Genomic DNA, 8,901 nt, shown 5'->3' with positions numbered 1-8,901 from the left:
TAAGCTCCTTAAACATGCTTATCATCAGTGTTCTGAACTCTGTCTCTGATAGGTTGGTTACTTCTATTTCATTTGGTTCCAATTCTGTAGGTTTCTTCTGTTCTTTTATTTGGGACATGTTTCTTTGTTTCCCCATTCTGGCTGTCTTTATGTGTTTCCTTTGATGTATTAGGTAGATCTTCTTGGGTTCTTGGATTTTGCTGGATTATCTTATGTAGTATGTGTCCTTTATGTTTGACCAGCACCACTTCAAGACTTGCCAAGACTTGGAGTAACCCTGATGAGTTTCTAGGTTAAGCCTCTGAGGAGGTGTTGGTAATGACTATAGTTAGTCTGGCAGAGGTGAGGAAAGTGGTCCCAAGCAATGTCTGGGAGGCAGCTGAAGAAGAAAGATCCTAGCCTGTAGAAAAAATGTTAAGCATAAAATTTCATAGCTTCTGCTGTGAGAAGGGAGTTGAACCTGCCCGCACTACTGCAAAGAACCCCCGTGTGCTGTGATACAATAAATTGTCTTACATGCTGGTTCCTGACACAGACCATCAAAAACCCTTGGAACATCCTCAGTGATAGGTATAAAGGAGCAATTTTTGTTATTCATAAAATGTCCATTTCAACTATACCTGAGTTATACTACTGAGGTGACTTTTGGAGGATGAGTCCTGGATGAATCCATGTGATTAGAGTGATTAGAGAGTGAAGATTTCAGCATTTCCCCAACCCTAACCCCATAGGAGATATCTGAGATGACATAATCACCAATGTCCAGTGATTTAATCAATCACGTTTCCATTAAAAACCCTAATCAACAGGGTTTGGAGAGTTTCTGGGTTGATGAACACGTTGAGGTACTGAGAGGCTTAGCATGCCCAGGAAGGACATAGAAACTCTGCATTCCTTCCCACACACCTAGCCGTGTACATCTTTCCCATTTAGCTGTTCCTGAGTTACATCCTTTATATAAACCTGTAATAGTAAGTAAAGGACTTTCCTGCTGTTCAAGCTAATTATCAAAGTTGAGGAGTGGATCTTGAAAACCCCCAATTTATAGCCAGTTGGTTAGAGGTACAGGTGACAACCTGGGCCTTGCAATTGGTGTTTGAAGTGGGAGACTGAGCCCTTTACCTATGGTTCTGTGCTATCTTCAGGTAGTTAGTGTTAGAATCGAACTGTAGGACACCCAGTTGGTGTCTGTAGAGAACTGGAGCATTGCTTGGTGTGGAAAACCTACATATTTGGTGTCAGAAGGGTTGTAAGTCGAGAAACAAGCTTTTCCTTTACCCTGAATAACTGCATCTTATTCTGCTGAAGCCTCCATGGAGCAATGTCCTGGGAACCAGTACAGGAAGCTCAGCAAATGTTCAGTCAGGGATTTAGTGGTGAGCATGGGAAGCATTTGCCAGTTGGACCTCAAGCCAGCTTTTGTTCTATGCCAAGAATCAGAAAGATCTCGAAGTATAGGGACAGGCTCTTTCTTGATATTTTTTTTTGATTCTCAGGTCAGGGTCTTAAAACCTCTCTGTATCTAATGTTCTGAGAAGGACCGAAGAGAGACAGAGCTTATCTTTGGTATGAGATGGAATTGTGATATTAGGCTCAGTTAAAATGAATTTCTACGTTAGAATCACTAGAATATTGAAGATAACAATAAATCAAAAATATCCCAAATGGAATAAAGAAACCTTGTAAACAGTTGAGTTTAGGAGGATAAGTTCCTGATCTATATGCAACTGAAATTGAGGTGGTCCAGGGCTTAGAGGGACATGGAGTTTGGATAGAAATCAGCGTAACCCTCTATGGTGATGATGTTCCTCTGGAAATGATGACTAGCTATTTCCAACTTGGCGTACTCTTTTTTTTTTTTTTTTTAAGATTTTATTGGGGAAGGGGAACAGGACTTTATTGGGGAACAGTATGTATTTCCAGGACTTTTTTCCAAGTCAAGTTGTTGTCCTTTCAATCTTAGTTGTGGAGGGTGCCGTTCAGCTTCAAGTTGTTGTCCTTTCAGTCTTAGCTGTGGAGGGTGCAGCTCAGCTCCAGGTCCAGTTGCCATTGCTAGTTGCAGGGGGCGCAGCCCACCATCCCTGCGGGAGTCGAACCGGCAACCTTGTGGTTGAGAGCCCACTGGCCCATGTGGGAATCCAACCGGCAGCCTTCGGAGTTAGGAGCATGGAGCTCCAACCGCCTGAACCACGCCTGAACCTCTTTTTTTTTTTTTTTTAACAATATATCTGTGCCCATTATTTATTCATGCCCAAATCACATGGATGAAAAATACTAACCATTAACACCAGAACAGCAATCTTATGTTAATTGGGCCATTGCTTGCTTGCTTGCTTTCTCTTTCTTTCTTCCTTTGTTTCTTTCTTTTTCTTTGTTTCTTTCTTTCTTTCTTAATTTTTATTTAATTAAAGTTTATTGGGGTGACAATTGTTAGTAAAGTTACATAATTGTATGCCTGAAATCTATGTAACTTTACTAACAATTGGCTTACTCTCTTCATGTGGTGTTTTTCCCCCTCCCTGCTTCATTTCCATATATTATTAGTGAGATAACCGCCTGCTGTGGACATTATAAGGTCCTTCAGGTCAGAGAAGGACTCTGACTCATGGGTCCCATCTCCTCTCCCTCTGCGTCAGCTCCAATCTAGTGCTGTGCTTTTTCCCCCCTTTCAATACAAATTTGTAAGAAAGACCAAATTTATAAGAAAGACAAATTTGATTTCTTGTTTTGTCTGTGTCCCTTGATGATTTCACCTTTACTTAGAACAATTGTTTATCCTCTTCCTTGGGAGGAAAACACAAGGAAACAGATTTTTCCCTTAGAGACTCCAATAGGAGTGCAGCCCTGAGAATAATTTGTGTTTAGCTCCATAAAAGCCAATTTAGACGTTACCTCTCCAGGAATGTAAAGTAATTAATGTGTGGGTTTAAACCACCAAGTCTGTGATAATTTGTTACAACAGCAATAGTAAACTAACGGTGGGTTACACCGTGCTCTGTGAATGTGTATTGAGTGAATGGTCAAGCTTCCAAAATGTCTGATTCTGAATTATGTGAGAATTCTAGACCAGTAGTAGGTTGTGATGTGACCAGGCGGTTTTCTTCCAGTCTCTCTCCCTCTGCTCTTCAAACCTCCTGAAACTTTCCAGGCTGAACGGTCCGAAGCTGAAGTGAAAAGAGCACAGGCTTTGTAGTCATCAGACTGCAACAACATTGGGGATGAGGATGTGGATGAAGGTGGCATCCTTAGTCCATGACAAGAGTTTTCCTTAGCACATGAGAAGTGTTCAGTTATCAGGAGGGAGATTAGAATTCTTTATAAAAGAAACATAGAAAGAAGACTGAGGTAATATTAGTCTTTGGTATCCAAAATGGATTTGGCCATGTTTCAAGTTTAGGACTGAGTCACAGAAATGTAGTACATCGTGATCAGGAAGAGGGAGGCCCTGGGGTTTAGCTTTGCAAAGATGCCCTGAGTATTTGTGTGCTGTGGATGCTCAGCTGAAACCCAGTGGGCTGCCATAGGGCTACTGCAACAGACTGAGTGGATTCAACCATCACGTAGTGTGGACTGCTGGGCCAACTTTTGGGGTGGAGGATGTGGCAATAAACTCAGGGGATGTGCAGGCGGCAGAATCCATCTTCAGCTCAACAACACTGTCCCTGCTGAAAGTCTAGACCGAGGTTACCAAGCCAATTCAGCAGCAGGGGCATCCTGCAGCATGTTCAGCAGTTGGGTCCACAAAGGAGAGTGCTCCAGAGACCAGCAGGTGGCAGCCACCACAGCAGGAAAACCTTTCTCAATGCCAGGAGATTGCTGGAGCACACTCTTTCCCCCATACTTTAAAGAGAGACACAGGGAAGGAGAGACTCTCTGACTGTGAAAGCATTTTTTTTTTCCAATGGGGACCAAACAGTTCCTAAAAATATATTTAAATTGTCAGATTGGATTAAGTTTAAATTAGATTGAAACTTTAATTTTTTTCCTCCTGCTAACCACTGGATGGAATTTTGGAGGGATATTAGATTCTAGAATATTTTTCTACCTCATTTGAGTTGTAGTGTAAGCCTTAGGATTCATCCCAAATTGCCCTACTGTAGAGTCATTCAGATTTCTTCTTGGATAAGCTTTTCAGAAGAGGAAGGAGAGGATCAGAGAAGTAGATATTAATTTACATTTCACTCTTCCTCCCTCTCTTGCCCATCCCTGTTTCCGGGTCTGTCTTTGAGTTTGGGAAGTTGAGAGGGAATTTAAACTTGTATCCATAGCCAATTTGCTCCTATGTGATTCTCCCTTCTCTGTCTTTAGGAGAATGGTTTCCAGGCAGGAAGGTTTCCAATAAATATCCCCATTCAGCAAACCTTTACTGAAGACTCAGTATGTATGAGGCTCTGTGATAGGTACAGGCTACTTATAGAAGAAAATCTGGCCTTGGCTAATACACAGGGAGCAAAGGCAGGGGGAAAGAGGCATTTAAACACATGGTTGTTATAAATAAACTTTGAAGAAAAGGAACTGAAATTAGCTTTTGTACTGACTCTTTCTAGGCCCATGTCTGTGAAGCCATACCTGACCCCCATCAGTTATATTCTTTTCAACTTTAGCTAACATTTCTACCTTGCATTTCCATGCCACTTATCGCATTTTATTTTATTCTGTGTTCATTTTCCCTGCCAATCTGTGTACATCTTTGGAATGAGATCTCTACCTAATTCACTTTATCAAGTTCTGAGTCCTGGCAATATTCTAGATACACAGAATATGTTGAGTGTGAAACAGTGTCATTTTCGGCCTATGCAAAGATGTATGTTCAAAGATATTAGTTGCAGTGATATTTATTTTAGTGAAAACTTAGGAACCTGGTTGCCAACCCACAAAGATCTGGTTAATTACATACAACAGGATATTATGCAGGAATTAAAATTAATTATTAAAATAGACCAATATTGTTGATCTCGAAAGATGTCCATAGTAGACTTTGAGTGGAAAAGGAGATTGTAGGAGAGTATGTATGCTAAACATTACCATCTGTGCAAAATTGTACATATTTAGCTGTGTCCATGCTCTTGAAATGATGGTCATTAAAATGTTCACAGAAGTTAATCTGCATGGTAGGATTTTGTGCTTTTAATTTTTTTGTATTTTTTGACAGTTTTGAAGCCATTTCAATAAACACACATTATTTAATAAACTAACAGAGCTTTTAAAAATTTTCATCAAAATTTGATTTGGTTTCTCTTATGAAACCCTTCAGGGTCTCAATGCATAGTCGTTCTCAACTGAAACATTCCACCTGTCTCAGGGGCATGTGGCAATGTCTGGACAAATATTTGGTTATCATGACTACAGGGAGTGCTAATAGCATGTGATGGGTAAAGGCCAGGGATGCTGCTAAACATATGCACAGTACAGTCCCCACAACAAAGAATCATCTGGCTTCAAAGGTCAGTAGTGCAGAAGTTGAGAAATCTATCAGCGTTATTCTGCTCAGGTTCCTTCCCACCATCCAGTGGTAAGAGGAGGGCCTGCAACTTCCATGGAGTTTCAGCGGGAATCCAGATGTTTGAACGAGAGCCTCAGAAAGAAGATGGGAGGCTATAAGAAGGATAGCTATGGTTAGAATGGAAGGCAGGGGAAGAGGAAGGAAAATTCGTTGTGGAGAGGGTCTGTGGTACTATTACTGAGACCAGTATTTGCTTGTGAGACAACCATTCTGTATTTGTAAACCTACATTAAGAGTCTCAGTTTCCAGTTTTATTGTGACTCTAGAGACCCAGAATAACTAAGTACTGAGGATAGAAAGGCTTTGGGTAAACTTTATGGATATAACTTGGAAAACAAAAGTGGTTGGGAGAAGATCTGCAATTATACCCGTAGGTACCTCCCCACTACATGAGATGATGAAGCTGCTCTTCCAGGAATAATTCCAGCCTGGAGCACATAGGACTGAGGCTGGACTGCTTGTTTTGGCTCATGGTAACTATTACCTCCATTTCATTCCTCCTAAGGCATCCATGTGCAAGGTCTAGGCTTTCTTATTTGATCCCACCTTTCTTATCCCTACCCCAAAGGCCATTGGACAAAATCTATTCTTGCTCCGCTCATCAGTTTTACCTCTCTTGTTTTCACCCTCCAGTTTTCTGTTTTCTAATTATCACTTACTTATGAGTTGCCCATCGGGTGACTGTGTCACACTCCTCTCCAAGTTCCCAACAGGGCTGTGGCCACTGCTTACTTTCCTGCCTGCTGGTCACTTCTGGAAGTCCTGCATTCTCTCACCTCTTGAATGGATGCAGTTGTCTGATCAGAGTAGGAATGTTATGCAGACTTTATTTCCTTTTTTTGCAGTTTTCTTCATTCTCTACAACCCCATTGCTCAGATCCATTTGGGTGTAGCAGTCTTTACCAAGACCATGTTCCATTAGCCATCTTTACAACTCCCTGGGCTTAACGGACTGTTGGCTGTGCTCCTGTTCCTCTTGTTAGGGTACCTGCTGCCTCCTGGTTTCTGGTGGTTCAGTGCTTGCACATGACTTTTAGTACTTTAAATCTCCATCGTCATCCCCATAGGTGTTAATGAGCCCAGCTCTGGATCAGCACTTCTGTCCTCACCCCTGGCGTCAGAGGAGAGCCACCACTGAACTTCTTAGTGACATGGTGCCCCTCTCATTGGTACATTCCTATGCCTTGGTGACTGTTTTGTCTTTTGGGCTTTGCCATGAAATGTAAGTCTCTTGTGGGTCTCCTGGCCCTACAGAATATAATTACCCAGCATGCCCATCCTCCTGTCACCATTTAATTTTTTCCCTTATTACCTTCCAAGAACCTCAGGTATTTCTACTCTGCTCAGTGTGGGCTTTTGATTTCTCTAAACTTCTAAGAGCCTCCCTACTTTCTGTGATCCTCCATTCTACAGTGTATCCAATCCCCTAGGTCCTTGACTAAGTATTAAAACTCATATCCTGAGAAAGTGTCCCCAAGTCAATGAATTATTGCATATCCAGTCTTATGTTCTAGCTCCCTTGATCAGGCACCCTCAAAATCCAATCCTGGGGTACTCCTTTGGCTCCTGCTGAGATATCTTGTGGCTCTTTTGGGATGTAATCTCTTTCCTTTTTTAGTAGGCCCAGCAGGTCACCATCTGGGTTCTTCTGGGATTTTACCCTAATTAACTACGACAGTCAGGAGAGGTAGTAAGGTAGCTTCTTCTCTCCATTCTGAGAGAGGCACTTATTATTTTGCAGAGGAGACGCTTCTGCAGTATCATCCCAGGCATGAGAAATGCCAGCTCTTACTGTGGAGGGATGAGCTTCCTCTGCAAACTCTGAGGGTCCAGGGAGGCCTGCAGAGCTGCAATCCTTGGGGGTATATGCTGAGATGTCCAATTCCTGTTCCAGGTGGAAGCTGATGGAAGCAGAAATAAAAGCAGATTGAATTAATGGAGAGCTTGTGAGAAAGAAGATGGAAGCTCAGGGAAGTGGTCAGTCAGGTTAATGAATAGAAGATCCATGAAAATTTCTGACAGAGAAAATCAAACAGCTTGCTCTAACTGGCATTTTATTTTTAATGGCATTCTTTACTTGTGTTTTTCATAGATTCTATTAAACTATTCCTTTTTATAAGACCTACTTCTGGAATAGCAGTGTGTGGAATTTATGGAACCATTCCTTAGTGAAACAGAATAACTGGTGAAAGTGATTTAAAAAACCAACCCATTAAAGTTCCTTGGAAGTTGTCCTAAGTCTGTACCCCAAAGGAAAGAACGTTTATTCAGGAAAATTTATTAAAACTCGGTAAGAACACTGAAGGAATCTATGGCATGGGCCAGGACAGCTCCTTTCCTCCATTCTGAGCAGGTGTGGCCAAGAAGATGGGGCTTCCTGTCCCCTAAGGTCCCGGTCAAGAGATAGGGACTCTCAAGAGATAGGGTCAGGAAGCCAGCATTTCTCACCCGCTCCAGCACTGAGTTGCAGAGGCTAAATTTCGGGAGAGTGATATAGAGCAGTTGGGGCTCCCTTCTTTTTCCCAGCCCTACTCATAGGTACGCAAGTCCTCCCACAGGGATGGTCAGCTGAAAATGCTGGGACTTCCATTGTCCTTGTGTCAGCTCATCTGTGAGCAGAGCTTCCGGATGGGAAAGGCAAGCCAAAAAGACTAGAAGCACTAGCCTCACCCAGTGCCTGGATCACTGGCTCTGAGATTGTTCCCAGAGGAAAAGGTAGTTCATAAGAACAGAGAGCCCTCAAGCTCTACCCAAAGGAGTGACTTTATTTGAAACAGAATGTGGGAAGTTCAAGCCTAAGGGTGTTCTTGAAAAAAATGGAGATTCTGGTGGTAAGCAATTAAGAGGAGGCTGATAACTCAATGACAGGAAAACAAAGAATTGAAACAGTGGTTTTCCATTTAACTGTAACGAGGAAGTCTGTCAGTAGGGCAGGGTGAGAGGATATTTAGAATCCACTTCTGAGCTTGCACGAAGCTGGAGATATCTTTAAGACATCCAAGTGGAGGTGTTAAGTAGGCAAGTGTTTGATTTTGGGGAGCGGTGTGCCTGAGATACACGTATTAGGAGGCATGAATGTGTAGGTGGTATTTAATGCCACGGGAATGGGGACACATTAAGGGGGAGAGTCTAGATACAGAAGGAAGACCAAAGATTGAGCCCTTGGAGGGTGCTAGCACTGAGAGTTCTAATAGAACAGGAAGACCCAGTAAAGCAGAGTTATGTAGGAGGAAAAGCAAGAATGCAATATCCTCAAATCCAAGTGAAGAAAGTGCTTCAGGGAGGAAAAAAGTGATAAAATAATGCCAGTTCAGCAAGTAAAATGATTGAGAACAAAAAATTGGATTTAGAACAATAGATGCCATTGGTGACCTGTATTTAGTTAATTTCAGCTGCAT

The sequence above is a fragment of the Rhinolophus ferrumequinum genome, chromosome 11, assembly GCF_004115265.2.
Source record: "Rhinolophus ferrumequinum isolate MPI-CBG mRhiFer1 chromosome 11, mRhiFer1_v1.p, whole genome shotgun sequence".
In the NCBI taxonomy this organism is placed as follows: domain Eukaryota; kingdom Metazoa; phylum Chordata; class Mammalia; order Chiroptera; family Rhinolophidae; genus Rhinolophus; species Rhinolophus ferrumequinum.
The sequence above is the reverse complement of the archived record's forward strand: the minus strand, read 5'-3'. Positions refer to the sequence as shown.